This window comes from Giraffa tippelskirchi, chromosome 12, assembly GCF_054371585.1.
Source record: "Giraffa tippelskirchi isolate mGirTip1 chromosome 12, T2T-mGirTip1v1.2.pri, whole genome shotgun sequence".
Lineage (NCBI taxonomy): Eukaryota > Metazoa > Chordata > Mammalia > Artiodactyla > Giraffidae > Giraffa > Giraffa tippelskirchi.
This window is the reverse complement of record NC_137286.1, coordinates 32,314,869-32,331,701: the sequence shown is the minus strand read 5'-3', so window position 1 is coordinate 32,331,701 and position 16,833 is coordinate 32,314,869. Positions and strand designations below refer to the sequence as shown.

Here is a 16,833-nt window from a genome sequence, read left to right as displayed (position 1 = left end):
TGAAAACACCATCTCCACTGAAACAGAGTTAAAACCAAAAAGTTTAGGGCGATTTTCCTCAAGAATTTATTACTATTTATTTTCATGCTTTTAACTGTTTTTTAAAAAATGAGGCTCAGCTCCTGTCTCCCTATGAGAAGACTCCCGTTACGTATTCATTGAGCTTCGCGTTTTCCTCTTTGCCCTGAAGGCACCTTTTGCAAGGGATAATGAAGCCCTCCCACCGATTCTCTATTTTAATCGATTTTTTGGTGTTTCTTTGATCCAATGAAGTGTAGAGTTGCCCTGTACTTCTTGGGGTTTAAGTTCGATCTTGAGTGATGGACGGCTTGGTCAACATCAGAGAGCATGGCGTGGGCTGGAACCAAGGGCGTGGGTCACAGATAAGCCTGAGTCGGCCTCATGGCTCTGCCATTTACTATTAATAAATGTGGGTGGGGAAGATCCCCTGGAGGAGAGCATGGCAACTCACTCCAGTATTCTTGCCTGGAGAATCCCCATGGGCAGAGGAACCTGGTGGACTACAGTACATAGGGTCGCAAAGAGTCAGACATGACTGATCCTACACTTGCTACTTCTCTTCTTTAAAGTCTCAGTTTACTCGTTGGTAAAAAGGGTTAAAATAAAGGTACCTACTGAGTAGGGTTATTGTGGTGCTTGAAGGAGATCACACCAGCAAAATATTCAGTACTGTGCGTGGGACCGTATATATGGTTCATTCGGTTTTGCTGTTTATATACGGAAGGTAGAAGGGAAGGATGTATGGGTGAGGACAACCGTCTAGATCATGGTGGGGATCAAGAAGGAGTCTGGTGTCCCTCTGGGTTGGTTTGCAGAGAGTATGGGGCTCAGAGGAGTGGTGAGAAGTGCAGTTTGTGCAGAGGGTAGGATTGGTTAACAGAGGGCTTTAGAAGCTAGTCACAGAGGTTAACTGGATATAGAAAGTCCTGAGGTTTTTGAACATATTATCTTGCAAAAATAGTACCACAATAATTAAGAATTTCCTTTTCAAAACCATGAAATTCCTTTTAACCTTTCCAGACTCTGTAGAGTAAGAATGCTTGCACTCATTTTGAAGATGATGATGTTGTGGCCAAGCGAGATAAAAACTGGCCCATTGTCTTCTTGTAAATTCACCTCACCTCTTAGGTGGGCATTAAATCAGCATGTGTTAGGGTAACACAGAGGGGGGATAGGAGACAGCCTGTAGAAAGTATTTTACAGAGAAGTATTCAGCAAATACTGATTCCCCTTGGTTCTGTCTTAGTGTTCAAAACTGGGTTTCTGCCTTACTGTCATGACCGAGCTCCAGCTTTGCCCATCTCCATGGAATTCTTTGGTCCTTCCATGCCTGTGTCTGTGTGGATCCCCTCTCAGAGCCTGATAACTTTCAAGACTGAGTATCTGCCTCTGAACCTGGCCTTGGCTGTGACTACGCTTCCTTCTCGACTTTTGGGTGGAGCTGCTGGCCTCTGCTGGCCTGCCTGTCTACTTGGATCATTACATGTTACCCTGCCCTAGCCTCTTGCCAGGAAACCCCGTCTGATAGTCCCTTGATGTGACTTCCTGCCTGGAAATTCATCCAAGTATCTGTATCCAGGTGGCAGGTGGGCCAGGTTCCTGGACCCTGAGCTCTATCAGCCTGATCTGTCCCTCTTTTTCCAGGTTGCATCTCCAACAGCAGAGCTTGTTGAAAGTAGAGATGCTTGGGCTTCATTCTGAATAGACCAACTGAATCAGAAGCCCCCATGGAGTGGGCCTGGGTCAGAGGAGGAGGATGTTGCTCCAGCTGTGTTGCAGGAAGCCCTCCAGGGAACACTGATGTAGGTACTTTGACTACAGGGCCTCTAAGGCCTATCGCCAGTCAGGAAGCCTAGGGCTCACTCCCAGTTAGGTCAGGTTCATAAATTAAGTTCAAGTCAGCACACTTTGTTTCCTAGGAGTTTCTAAAACTACCTCTTCAACAGAAAAATTGTTTAATGTCCCCTTCATATCTGTTCTGGATAAACCCGTCTTATCAGTCTCACCTGGGAACTAGAAGTCCTGCAGGATAGCTGGGACGCTTTCCTGCTTCTGCCAGTAGCATTTTAACTTGTTCTCGTTCTGAGGTACCTGTGAGGCAGGCCTCTTGCCATGTTTAAAGGCTGCCCTTGCTTACAGGCTTCCGGACCGGCGTTTGCTCTTTGCTATCACTGCCTCAACCTAGTGTCAAGTTTCCTCTTAGAAATGATCGCCTGTCCCCATTCAAAGCCACCTCTATCAAAGCCATCTCTGTGAACTCTTCTAAAGCATAATCTGGGACCAGCAGAGATTTAATGTCCTTTAAAACACCGTGAAAAAAAAGATAGTTTTGCCTAGATTGAATCCTCCAAATTCATTAGTTACTGGGCTAGGTCTTACCGATGCACTAAACCTTTTGTTGATGTACTAAAACTTTTTGAAAATTGGTTTTATAAACTGAGAACCTTGGAAATTTTTTAACATCTTCCTGTGAAATCACTTTAAAATTTTATATTTTTGTACATCGTTTTGCTGCATCTTTACATATGTCAGGGGGTACAGTGTATCAACACTAGTGATTTTATTCCTTTAGAGCATCTGTATCTGTGTACTTCAGAGAGCTCCTGTGATAATAGTCATTTTATTAGAGACCAATTTATTCCTTGACTATTTTATGCTACCCGAGAACAAGACAGATTTTGTAAGTTCTGGTTTCACAGACACGCCAGTTCCTAACATTTTCTGTATCATAGAAATCAACATTTCTGAATGCATAATGATAATAAGAATGTCTTAGATTCCCAGTATAAGCAAGAATATCCTGGCATATCATGAGGTCATCAGTTTGCAAAGTACATGAAGTGCCGAGATGGAATTAGATGTAATCACTCAAGCCATAGGTGGACAAGGGGCCTTGGAAAGAGATACAGTGTGTCACCATATCTCTGACCAGGTATATTATGGGTAGCTTGCCACATCAGCACCTTGTTTATCACAGTAAATATTGTCCCCACCTATCTATGCTCATGCTGCCCTATTCTGCTGCCCAGCTGTCCAGCCCGGCCAGGTCTGGAAGAGATTGAAGAAACAACTAAGTTGGCTTCAATTCTGGCCGTGCTGGATGTTAGCCACAATAGACAGCCCCACTGAACACGTTTAGGACATGGCAGAGCTTCCCAAGTGGCACAGTGGTAAAGAATCTGCCTGCAAATGCAGGAGATGCAAGAGACCAGGTTCAATCCCTGGTTCAGGAAGACTCCTGGAGGAGGAAATGGCAACCTGCTCCAGGACTCTTGCCTGGGAAATCCCAGAGAGGGGAACCTAGCAGGCTATAGTCCATGGAGTTGCAAAGAGTTGGACATGACTAAGTGACAGCACAGCATAGCATGTTGGAACATACAAGGGGATTTGTTCATTTGGCCATAACTCGTTCTCTCCCTAGTGCTTCTCCAAACCATTAAAAATATCCCTGGCATGACTCTAATACAACATGCAGTATTTTCATAAATTTGTAGACCCCTTTAAATGGAGCAGTGAGAAAAGACGTTGTTTCCTTATGTTTCAAGATGGAACATCTGGGGTTGGGGGTGGTCAGGATACAGTTTTGAATTAGGCTTACTATAGTGGACTTCCGTTTAATTCACAAAGGAAGCTGAGTAGGTGCTGGAAGAGTAACAGAGGTTGGGAGATGCTTAACAATTGGGAAGAACAGAGGTATGGTTTCCCTGGGCACTTCAGAAGGATAGTTCATATTTTCTCTGGAGACTATTTAAACTAAGTTCCAAAAACAATTTACATGTTCAACCTGCTTTATAATTTGTCAAAGAAATTCTGCAAGTTAATTCCTTAATTATTGAGCCTCAAAAGCGGTTAGTTACTCTTCTAACTATAGACCATAACAGTATATTAATTAAAGTGGCATTTGTTTTAAAATAATAACATGTATTTGAAATCTCTCATAATAATTTTGAAACAACAAAAGTGAAATAGGATGAAATGTCCAAAAATATGTATGCTACCTCTCTCTTACTTCATGCTAAAAAAAGTGAATTTAAAAGTAGACATTAGACTTCCAACTTAATAGAAGGCATGCTGAAAGCCAAAGTCATTTAGTTGTGTCCGACTCTTTGGGATCCCATGGGCTATACAGTCCATGGAATTCTCCAGGCCATAATACTGGAGTGGGTAGCCTTTCCCTTCTCCAGGGGATCTTCCCAACTCAGGGATCGAGCCCAGGTCTCCCACATTGCAGGCAGATTCTTTAACAGTTGAGCCACAAGGGAAGCCCAGATGGTGAGGTACCTTACTGGTCCTCTCCTAACATTCCAGGAAAATTCCTTTGAAAATGTACACGTACTTTTGTTGTTGTTGTTGCTCATTACAGCAGTTCTGATAATCAGGATACTGGACAAGCATATGCTGGGCTCTGGGAAGATTTGCACAAATTGCCACATCAGTGGTGCTGGATTGAGAAACACAGCCGTGGACTCTGTTTATTCCACCCTCTGTCTCGGAAAAGTACACGTCATCTGGCAGAAGACAGCAAAGAGCTCTCCGTGACTGTTACAGTCTGTTCCTAGCTCAGGGCTGCAAACCAGAAAGCTAGGCAACCACATTTCTTTCTGCATGAAGACAATATGTTTTAGGCAGTCCGAAGAGCCAGATTTCCTCCTCCTTTCTTTCCTCTCTCTTCCGTCTTGATTAGTGACTACAGGTCATAGTAGAAACGGCGCCAGATGTGTGATGCAGTGTGGGGAATGTTCGAGCGTAATTGGTGGGGGTACGTGGAACTGGGATTGTAAGTGTGACAGAGAGAGCAGAGCCTGGAAGCGTGAGTGAGCGAGTGTGTTTGTATGCAGGAGGGGGTGTGCAGGAGCTTCAAGACTTGTCTTTGGAAAGAGGTAATTGCAGACTGCGCCTAAGTATTTTACATGGTCAAGAGATTCTGGTGGTGAGAGAAGGAGGTTCATTTATTTATCTAGCAAGTATTTCTGAGTACCCACTATGTGCCAGAGGCTGTCTGTCTGGGTGGTAGAGAAACACCAGGGAAAAGGAGAATCTAGGGCCTAGTTCTTCTAGGGGTTAGGGGATGTGGGGTGGTAGGGTCGAGGTGGGGCAAGGAGACATACAAAAATAAGTAGACCATTGAAAAAGTATAATTTCTGATAATCATCAGTGCTTGAACATAATAAGATAGGGTGATGTGGCAGAATGAACAGAGGTCCTCAGACCAATACACAGTACACAGTGGCCCAAACATAGTCTGAGCCCGAGGCTGCAGTCCTTATCCAGAAGAAATCAGAACAAATAGGGTAGAAAAAACAAAGTTTGATTCTCACCACACTGTATTATGCAGGTACTATTACTGTCTTGTTTTACACACGAGAAAAATAACCTGAGACAATGCATGGCAAAGAAAAATTCCTAAGAGTATCTATACAAGCAGTTAATAAAAATTTGGAACTTGTTAACATTCATAAGTAATGAAATAAACACACTGATAATTAAAGGAATGAAATTGAAAATTACAATTAGATACCATTTTCAATCAATCAAATTTGTAAAGATTAAGAAAAAGAAAGACCAGATTATTGCTAGTAAGAGTGGCATAAATTTGACCCTCTCATTTGTTGCTGAGAAGAAGGTTAATTGGTGCAACTTTTAAGTAAAACTATCCTACTTGTAGAAATAAATCTCAAGGAAATTACCAGAAAAGCAAGTAAAATTAATATACTGGATGTTAATTGCAGTATTATTTATAAAATCCCCAAATTAGAAACAACCTACATCTCTGACAATAGGGAAAATACTTCATGTATGTGCAGTGCTTATTTGCTCAGTCATACACAACTCTTTGCTACCCCATGGACTGTAGCCTACCAGGCTCCTCTGTCCATGGGGCTTCTCCAGGCAAGAAAACTGGAGTGCGTTGCCATGTGCTTCTCCAGGGGATCTTCCCAACCCAGGGATTGAACCAAGGTCTCCCGCATTGCAGGTAGATTCTTGACCGTCTGAGCCACCGGGGAAGCCACTTCATGTATACAACCATTACATAATCATTAAAGATGATATTCATAAACATTTACTAATGACACGGGACAATGTTGTTAAAATATTAAATGAAAAGGTAGGCTAAAAGTTGTATACAAGGTGTGATGGAGTTTTGATAACAGAACCACCTGAGGTCCAAGACCTCACTAGAAATGACATTTCCAGCTTCCCTTGGCAAGGTGTGGTGCCACAAGCCAAGCTGTGGCCAATGCATGTTGCAGAAGTGATGGACACCACTTCCAGAACATCTTCCTAAAAGAAAGCGGCTTGCCCTCCGAGTCTTCTTTCTCCCTTTCTGTAGGTTGATGTATGATGCAGCAGTGGGTGAGCCGATTTTGACCGTAAGGACAAGAACAACACTCTAAGGAATGACAAAACAGTAAGATAGGAGCCTTGGTCCCTGAATGATCTTATGGAGTACAGCTTCTCCCTGCAACCAATCACAGGGAACTTTACCAAAAGAAATAAAATTCTATCTCTCTCTCTTTTTAAAAATCTAGGTTCTAGCAAGTGATACTGATGAAGAGAAGGAAGTAAAGTTGCCAAGGATAAAGACATGCTTCTCACTCTTCTGTTACTCTTTATTACCTATTGGCTTTTATACAACCACTTGCAGTATAAGAAGTTTACCCTTCTCCCCAGATTGGAACAATTTACTAATCTATAGGGATAAAGATCAGACAGAGCCAACTGGATAAATTAGCACACACTATCCCACACTGCATGCAAGGGACTAGGGCCATTGTGATTTGGTTTCTGTTTAAGCAGCTGAACTAATATCCTAACTAGCACAGACAGCAACTGTATAAAATACATTAACATTTTCATTCCTTATAATTATTTCATATTTAAAAATTCTAGTGGTCTTAGTAATAACACTGAGTAGGAAGTACTAATAGAAGTTTCATTAATAAAAGCAGAATGTTTAACATCGTGTGTCTGCTATTCTGGCAATCAGATATACATATGTTTCAGACAAGTAACAGATGAAGTTGCAAAAAGGTGAAAGCTATGATTAGGTCTGTAAGCTAAAACTTGGTCTCAAAGCTTTAGAGTGTTAGTGGTGATTTTTGTTTTCCATCCTTGTCCCTTGCATCAGTATGGGATAGTGTGTGCTAATTTATCCAGTTGCCTTTATCTTATCTTTATCCCTATAGATTGATAAATTGTTCCAATTTGGGGAGAAGGGGAAGCTTCTTATACCGCCAGTGGTTGTATGAAAGCCATTAGGTAATGAAGAGTAAGAGAAGAGTGAGGGTCATATCTTCCTCTTTCACTTCTGTTCATCAGCATCACTTGCTAGAACCTAGATAAGCCTTCAGCATTTGCTCCTGGGAGGCTGCTAGAGACTGCTCTGAAATGTCTTATTCTAACAAAGGAAAAACTGTGGTAGAGAGGGAACAGGAGGTGAGATTGGGGGGTGAGGACATAGGGTTTATATCCATTTATATTGCAGACTGAATTATGAGCGGGTAAAGGTACCTAATAGAAGGTCAAGTCCAAATCCCAGCTTGGCAGAGACAATACTGGGTTAGTGTCAGGTAGGCTTTGAGATCTAGAGGAAGGGAATGAGGTTCTTCAGGGAGAGGATGGGGCAATGAGGAAAAATAGTGTCCTCCAAGAATATCTTTTCAAGTATAAGGTAGAGAAAGAGCAAGGACAAAAGCTCAACCTTTGGAGAAATCAGCTGGCTGGACAGAGACTGAAAAGCAAGCCCCAACCCCTGACTCAAGCAGGGAGCAAGACCGTGCCAGGTGGCATAGTGCCCTGTGGGTAGAGAGACAGACTCCAGGCATTCAAAGGGCTTAGGTGGAGGACATAAGAAAAGGTAAGAAATTCTCACATTTATTGAGCATCTAATGTTCCTTATAATTGGATTCTTACAGCAGTCCTGGGAGCACTCTTCACAGAAAGGTTTAGTGATTTAATCAAGATTATGAATTTATTAAGTAGAGGATTTAGGCTTGACTGAATCTAAACCTATATTCTTTCTTTTATGCTATTTTGGGGATTCTTCAGGGACTGCTGCCCAATTGCCCTTCCAGAAGTTGAGTGCTGGAAAAAATCAAAGATATTTCCCAATCTTGATGACTTGCAGGGTGAGAAATATTGGTCGATCCCCTGTAAGCTTCTTGTTAGTTCCCAGAGAGGGAAGAGGAAGCCTATCAACAGATGGGGAGCCACCTATATAAGAACTGAATATACTTACCTGGGAGGGTACCCAGGATATATTGAGTTAGTAAGAACAACAAGTGAACGGCCCTGACGGGCAGCAGAAGTCTGCACTCTACCCTGGCCACTCTCTCCTGCCAACTTCACTGTCACGTACATCAGCACAACGACGAAAAGCCACAGCAACGTGATCTCAAGCCATTCTTGGACATGCTCTTTTAGATTCTGCCAAATTAAAAAGTGCCCTCTGCAGAGCACCTTCCCCTGGATATCTTCGGCTTTCCCTTTCAGAGAAGTAAACATTAAGGCGTAGACACAGGTAACACCAATGGAAAAGCACAGGAACGATTTGAGGGACCACATGGTGAGCCAAGAGGAAATGGCTCCTGGTGCGCTGCTCTGCCCTGGCACCTGGAGACTGAGGACCAGCCAGGGCTGGGCCCTTGGTGATGTCACAGAGGCCCTGCCCCAGCCAGAACCCATGTGGCCATTGTGATGACTTCAGGGCGGAGGATAAGGAGGCTTGCAGGGGTCAACTGGTAGTAGGGCTTAAAGGAAGATGGTGACATTTCCAGCGGGTAGCTGCAAAAGAGTTGTGGGGTGACAGGATGCCATCTCCTTGCCAATGTATTCTTTCTGAACCTGGTGCTCTACTGGGAGGGCACCTCCCTCTTCTATTTTTATTTTTCCTTTTGTTAAATCCAGACACTGGATGAGCAGAGCAGACCCATGGGCATGTGCCCCTGTGGAGCGAGGGCCAAGTGGGAAAGAAAGATAGAGGCCATAAACTAGGAGCCGCTGTCTCAGAAGGAAAAAGGGAAAGACTTCCTCTGAAGAAGACTACATGTCCGATACCTTAACCCTACTCTAGATGGACCTTGTGAAATTTGTGTCTGGTGTGCAGAATCTGAAACTCGCCACATCAACCGTGGTAACCTCAACCCCCAAAATGTCGAGGTTCCTGCAGACGTATGAGTTCTGGGGCCACGAAGAATCTGACTGAGTAGTTTTATGAGTCAACGTAGGAGAGGAATTGTTGAGCGTTGACATACCTTATCCAAACTAATAAAACTATTCTGAACCAAAAAAAAAGAAAAGAGGAACAAAAAAGGTATACAAAAGGTACAAAAAAAAAAAAGAGGAACAAAAATGGTATACAAAAAAAACCTTTTCCCTGGGACAAGGTTAGGGAGGATGCATACCATTTAGTGGTTATTCTGGAGGAGAAGGTAGAATTGGGGAAGGGGTGGATGTGGTAAACTTCATCCCTCACACATTTCTTTATGGCTTGAATTTGGGGAGGATACATGAAGAATAGCCAGTGATAGACCATTATCTTTCTGGGCCAGAGGCAGAGAACGTTGAGCTGAGCTCATGTGTGATCCCAGACCGGTGTCTACACAGAAATACAGACATATACTGAAATCTGCTCCACTTAGGAGAGTCACTAAAATCTGCTCCAGGCAGAACTGCAGCTGGTAGAATAAGAATCCGATTTCTTCCATGCACCAGTATGTTCCAGCCAGTGTTTCTAGTAGCATTATTGTCTATCCTTCAACAATTCCCTTGACTCTATACTTCAGAATGACCTCTTGTTTTTCCCCTGAAGCAATTTGTTGTCACTTTTTCTTCCTCTCAATTTACATTTTAATGCTTAGTGGGTTCATGACACTGTACAATTCTTTATAATAGGTGCTGAAATACATGTAAAACTTTCATGAAATTTTTCATAGATGAATAAAAGTCAGTGTACTTGAGATGTCTTTGGCATGTAATATATGAATGAAATTAAATTCAGAAAATAATGGCAGAGAGGTTAATTTTCTTTCAGTTGTATACATAATTGATTGCATTTATCTTCTTTAAAAAGGTAGGGGTTAAAAGGAAGATATGGAAAACAATCAAGTTTGTGGTAACTTGCTACAGCAGTATTGGGAAAGAACCTATTATACCCTGGCTACTTGATGGTAAATTGTCTTCTTGGTCTGACCCAAAGCCCTCAGGACCCTCTAACTTTACACAGTTTCCTCTGGGCACTAAAAATGAGGTTCTGAATGTGACCAGGAAGTGGACTGCTCTGTTCAGTGTGACAGCTTGATCTACGTATCTGCTTCTCCTTCAATTCCATCTACGTTTTCCCTCTTATTTCCAACAAAGAGCTCCTACTCAGCACCATCTCAAGAGTTAGAAACAGAATGGCTGGGGCTACACATAAGATAATAAAGCAACTACTTGAGTTAGGATTGGTTTTTTTAGGGCAGTGTCGGAGCTGTATGCTTGAGGCCATATAAGTTCAATGGGAACTGCTTAGTCAGAGCTTATGATTGATTACTTACAGCCATTAGAAGTTTGATTGCCGTTCTGTGCTTACAGCAAAGTAGAACTATGTTATGCTAGGTTTAGTCTAATAGATATCTGTGTAACTGACAGTAGGGACTTGGACTCCACTCTCTAAATGTAAAATTAGTCATCAGCAAATGAATTAGATGAATAAATATTCACGAGATAAGCTACCTATCCTAGTCCATTGAAAGTGAAAGTGAAGGAGCTTAGTTGTGTCCCACTCTTTGGGGCCCATGGACTGTAGCCTACCAGGCTCTTTCATCCATGGAATTTTCCAGGCAAGAGTACTGGAGTGGGTTGCCATTTCCTTCTCCAGGGGATCTTCCTGACCCAGGGATCGAGCCCAGGTCTACCGTGTTGCAGGCAGACGCTTTACCTTCTGAGCTACCAGGGAAGCATTATGACTAATGTCCTAGTCCATTAGTCATACACAAACTTTAAAAGACATAAAAGTCACCTGGGGACCTTGTTTAAAAATATAAATTTCCAGCTCTGCTCCCAGTAATTCTGACTGAGTAGGCCTGGGATGTATTTTTGACATGTGCCCCAAGTGATTCTTATGCAAGTAGTCAGGGGAGCACACAATAAAAAAGTGTGGCGTTAAACAGAAGAAACTGCTTGGGACAGAGACAGACACCATTCATGTGTTCCAGAATTTTGACTTAAAGGGCTATCTGTAATTTCCAAACATTTTTTTTCCTGCTTTGGTCCTCTTTGAAAGCGTTAGTTGCTCAGTCGTGTCCAACCAACTCTTTGCAACCCAGGGACAGTAGCCTGCCAAGCTCCTCTCTCCATGGGATTCTCCAGGCAAGAATACTGGAATGGGTAGCCATTCCATTCTCCAGGTGGTCTCCCTGACCCAGGGATTGAACTTGGGTCTCCTGTACTGCAGGCAGACCACTCACCATTTGAGCCACCAGAGAAACCCATTGATTCTCTTTACATTTATATATTTTTTCACCATTACTTCACCAGATAGGAATTTGAAGACTCTGGTGGGGGTGGTGGGAGAGGACATGCACCAGTGAGGGGGCTGGTCACACATCATAGTCTCCAGGTGGGCATATGTAATCCCCTCCAAGATGCTGATAATGTTTCCTACTTCCCAATCCACTCACCATTAGGTGATTCTTAGCTTGGAGAGTAGCCAGTGTCTCTTAGGGGAATTTCTGGGTGTGAGGAGCCTTTTGTTAACACTCTAGACACTAGAGGACTTGCACTGTGGGTGAGTAGCAGACAAGACCTTGGCTTTGGGAAGATTCCTTTCCTTCGATGGTGGGGAGAGATACTCTGTCCCTTCTCCACGAGGGCTCCCCCTCTGAAGTCTAGTCTTCCTTTGATCTGGGCTGGAGTGGAAGGTGAGGTCCCTGCCTCCAGTTATGCAATGCAGGTGCATTTCCAAAGGGTGGGTGCAGCTGGAGTCCAGTCCAGATCCCACTCACCAAACCAGATGTTAGAGCAAGGGGAAGGGCTTGAAACTGAGCAGGACCTTTGAGTTACTCTGCAGATGAAGACTACATGCTGACCACAAGCATTTAGACTCCAGACTGGATGGAACCAGAGGCTGATGATTAAGATTCATGAAACATCACCCTGTAACATCACCACCAGCCAATCAGAAGAAAGTCATGTACCCTGTAGCCTTCACTCCCAAGGTTACCTTTAAAAACCTTTCTCTGAAAGCCATTGGAGTGTTTTTGTCTTTTGAGCCTTAGCTACCTGTACTCCCTGCTGGGCCCTGCGATAGATACTGTATTTTCCTTCCTTACAATCTAGTGTCAGTAGGTTGGCTTGTTGCATGGGGGACAAGTGGACCTAAGTTTGGTTTGGTAAGAGGCTAGCCAGAGAAATGGGCACCTTTCAAAGATCCTGCTAATTATGACCCTCCAGATGGCACACCCAAGAGTCTCTGAGTCTTAATGGTCTCTTTGACTTTAGTAAAAATAGGTCTTGGGGTGATAGAAAGAGGGAAAACAGAATAAAATTTAGGAAGGACTCCGTTTACTGTTGCATTTTCCAGGAGTTGGAAACCCTTGCTTTCCTGATAGTAACGGAGCCTTGTGAAGATCCCACCCATATGTCCTCCTCTAGGCCCTGTTCACCTACCCCTCGGAAAAACAAACTCCTAAGTGAGTGACACATAAGCCCCTTGTGTCCTGTCAAATCTCTTATTTTCCAATTTCAGCCTTATCAGCTAGAGTTGCTTAATGCCTAAGGCCAACGTAGTGCAGTATCTCTTAATTAACTAGTTGCAGACAGCTAATTAGTTTACTGCAGTATCTCATCAGTATACAAAGTATATTGACTCAAAGTTGGACGTGCTTCTGAGGCCTTACAAAACATCTCTGAGGAGAGATGCCTTCTTAAACACCATGTGTCTCAGGGCTCAAAAGAAGGTGGATAAGGGAGAAGTCGGAAAGAAGCAGGCTTGCAAGGAGGCATGTTTCACTGTTCATGTCAACCCCTTCGTCTTTATATTTCCCATGTCAAAATGATCTCTCAAAAGTCCATAGAAGTATTTGCCTTTTCACAACCTGCTTGAATACGTAGGTTGAAATACTGCACCCCACCCTTGCTGAGTGGGCTCGTGTCCTGAATTCTATGACCATAGTGAGATTTAGAGAGCTTCCTGCTGCTGCCCATCTTAGAGGCCATTGGAGCTGAAGGAGACCTTTCTGATTCATGATTTCAGTACTTGGCTTATGAGCACATGCTGACCAGCCTGCTTGTTCCAGATCTGGCCTTTCCTCCAAACTTGCTGGCTGAAGTGTTTGTTAATTTCCTGTAGAAGGCCGGACACACTCTCCTTGTTCGAGATTAGCAGGTGCTCAGGAGGGTATTACAGATCATTAGCTACCTAATCACTAAAGTTCTTAATTGAGGAATTCTGGCGGGTAGACCATTTACTGCGCTTTCCCTGTATGGCCAGGCATGTGCCAGGCACGTTGCAGAGAATCCTACTCAGTCTCCACATTCTGTGGAGCTAGGGACCTGTCTCCATTTCCAGTTGAGAAACTTGAGGTACAGAGAATGGGATAACTTGTATAAAGTCATACATCTTATTAAAAAACTGGACAAACACATAAAAAGGTAGGGGAGGAAAAGAGCTTCACAGGGAGATGGGGCTGCAATGAAGCACTTCATTCTGAGAAGAAACCCTCATTTGGGAAGCGCGTGTTTTTCTCTCTGACTCCTCTGCTGGGTCAGTAGACCAGTGCTGCAGTAATAGTGGCTGGATTTAAACATGATTTTATTCTGTTGGCCTCCCTTTACTCTTCAATTCCTTACAACTTGAAGCTGATCTTGGCCAAAATAGAGATTTCAGGCATGAAGTTATTTTCGCTTTTTCTTCTCTTCTGTCAGTTTAAAAAATACTATAGCATCTGCTCTTTTTCCTTCTAGAAGGACGTACTTTGTAAACGAGTGTGGGGCAAGAAAAAAAATCAGCAGATCAACCGAAGTCAGCACGTCTGCACCACTGGTTCACAACCTTGGCTGCATGTAAGCATCACAGGGGAAGACTTCAAACATCCCCGCATCACAGCCACACATCCAACTTGCTAAATCATTATCTCCAGAGAAGGGGGCCAGGCACCAAAATCAGCATTTCTGTGTGTGGAAAAGGCATCATTGTTGTTTTTAAAGCTTCGTGGTATTTCAGTGTGTGGTCAATTAGGAACCTCTGCTAGAGCAGTGCCCCTCCAGCTTCTAATGTGCACAGAAAGCACCTGGAGACCTTGTTTAAAAGCAGATTCTAACCCAGTAGGCCTGTGTGGGTGCCGAGAGTCTCATTTCTAACAAGTTCCAGGTGAGGCTGATGCCGCTGTTCACATTTTGGGGAGCAAGGCATTAGATCAGCAGTTCTCAAAGTGTGACCTTTGGACCTGCAGTATCCGCATCACCAGGGGACTTATTAGAAGTGCAAAGTCTTGGGCCCCAACCCAGGCCTAGTGAATCAATAGCTCAGTGGGTGGAGCCCAGAAATCTGGCTTAACACACCCTGCAGGTGATTCTGATGTACCTAAGGTTTGCGGAACCACTGCTAGTTCCTCTTTGCTTCAGTGTTAGGCTTTTGAGAAACAAGAAAGAGAGCTTCCCCCAGCTTATCCAAGGCAATAGAGGAGGCTTATTACAAGAATATTTGTGGAAATAAGAAAACAGGCTTCATGGGAACTCAGGAAGAGTTGCGCAACAGGATACATGTGACCAACCTCGGCGGCACAGCACGGCATCCAGGAACTGGGATGTGATCTAGGAGCACGGAGGGCGATTCAGAACCAGGCTGACTCATGGCTTGTCCACCTGTAGGAGTTCATGCTTTCTTTCGCTAGTGCCTTACTCCTCTCATAATTCAACAGTTCTGTCTCAGGAGCAGTGTGACTTTGCTGAAGTCCTGACATAATACTGCTGGAATTAGAATTTTGGCTTATTATTTGTATGATCTTGAGTATTTTACAATAACCTCTCTGGGCCTCAGTTTTCTTGTCTGAAATATGAGAATACTAACTGTATCTATTACAGGGTGAAATTAAATAATGGGTGTAACAAGGATATGGTTTTTCCAGTAGTCATGTACAGATGTGAGAGTTGGACCATAAAGAAGGCTGAGCATGGAAGAACTGATGCTTTTGAACTGTGGTGCTGGAGAAGACTCTTCAGAGTGCCTTGGACAGCAAGGAGATCAAACCAGTCCATCCTAAAGGAAACCAACCGTGAATATTCATTGGAAGGACTGATGCTAAAGCTGAAGCTCCAATATTTTGGCCACCTGATGTGAAGAGCCGACTCACTGGAAAAGACCCTGATGCTGGGAAAGATTGAGGGCAGGAGGAAAAAGGCATGACAGAGAATGAGATGGTTGGATGGCATCCCCAACTCAATGGACATGAGTTTGAGCTCTCGGAGATGGTGAAGGACAGGGAAGCCTGGTGTACTGTGGCCCATGCGGTCGCGAAAAGTCAGACACAACTGAGAAACAACAATTAAAGGATTTCCTGGGACCCAGTGATTTCTCAAAAAGTATCAATAAAACTGTCGTTATTGCCTGTGTCTTTATACTTCCAGTTAAATCTATTGCAACTAACTCTCAGCATCAACCTTGAGTTCAAATGTTTGAGAAAGAGACACAGGTTGCTGTTGTGAGTCACTATGGTGGTTACAGGGCCAAACTTGCCCTCAAAGCATCTGTGGACATGCTGTGTGTTTGCTGTTTGGGGTTAGATGCTCTCCTCTAGCCCATAATCCTTCACTTACTTGAGAAGATCCATTCATGCTATAACTAAAAAGAAGAAAGCATGTGAGACATAGCATCACTATCAGGTCACTCTGGGGCTAGTCCAAGGCAGCTTGCCCTTCCTGGGGGTGTATTTTCTTAGCCTGGCCCAACCAGTCTAACCATCCACCTATAACATTCCTTGTCTTACTCCACATTTGGAAAACTATTTTTACTTGAACCAACAAGATTTTAACTTAGCATACAGATTACAGAAGTGGAGACCCTGTCACACTATTACTGTCGCCCTTGTCTCCTCTGTTTGGAATCACAGGGTCATCAAAACAGGGAATTTAAATGAAAGTAGGATGTGATGCCCACGGATGGAAGCAAAAGGGATGCTAACCTAAGAGTTAATACTACATATTAAAAGAAAATCATCTCCTTGCCACCTTCCCTGGGACTTTGAAAAGAAATGCCTTTGACGTTGTTTTGGCTTGGAGAAAATAAGAGCTGATATTTGTCACCTAGAGACTTTCAGCTGGTTTCCTGCAACAAAGTCATTGGGTTCATTATATTCAGACGTATATATGTTCATATATTCAGAACTATGGTTCACAAACGAGCAGTTTTGTGATGAATTCTCTGCAGGTAAGCAGTCTTTATTCGACTACATGGTAACTGCTACCTCTTTCCCTGTTTACTGCTTTCTGAGTGATGAGATATAGCCATGCCAAGTGTGAGATGCTTCCCTTTATAGTTGTAAATTTGCATAATAGCATTCCATTCTTTATCATCTGCTGTCTTTTCTTAATCCTTATGGAAAAGCACAGAGAAAATTGTATAATAATTATAATGAAAAGTCTTATAATGATCTGAGATGACCCCATGGCTCTGCTTCCTCTCCCCTGCACCCTGAAATCATTAGTTTCTTATCAGAAAATCTAAGACCTGGAAAAGCTGTCTGGTTCAATATCTGACTCTAGTAATCTTGGGTTTACATAGATCCCTTTGAAATGAAATAAATTCTTGCTGATCTAAAGCATTACATCATA

The 16,833-nt window shown here is 43.2% G+C and overlaps 1 long non-coding RNA gene across 1 annotated transcript; it reads left to right on the top strand.

Annotated features, from left to right (window-relative positions):
- The first annotated feature begins 7,578 nt into the window (after window positions 1-7,578).
- LOC145530324 (uncharacterized) lies at window positions 7,579-15,608 on the top strand. Its single transcript, XR_014071663.1, has 2 exons — window positions 7,579-7,879; window positions 13,969-15,608. It is a non-coding gene; the product is annotated as an uncharacterized LOC145530324 (long non-coding RNA).
- The last annotated feature ends 1,225 nt before the right edge of the window (window positions 15,609-16,833 follow it).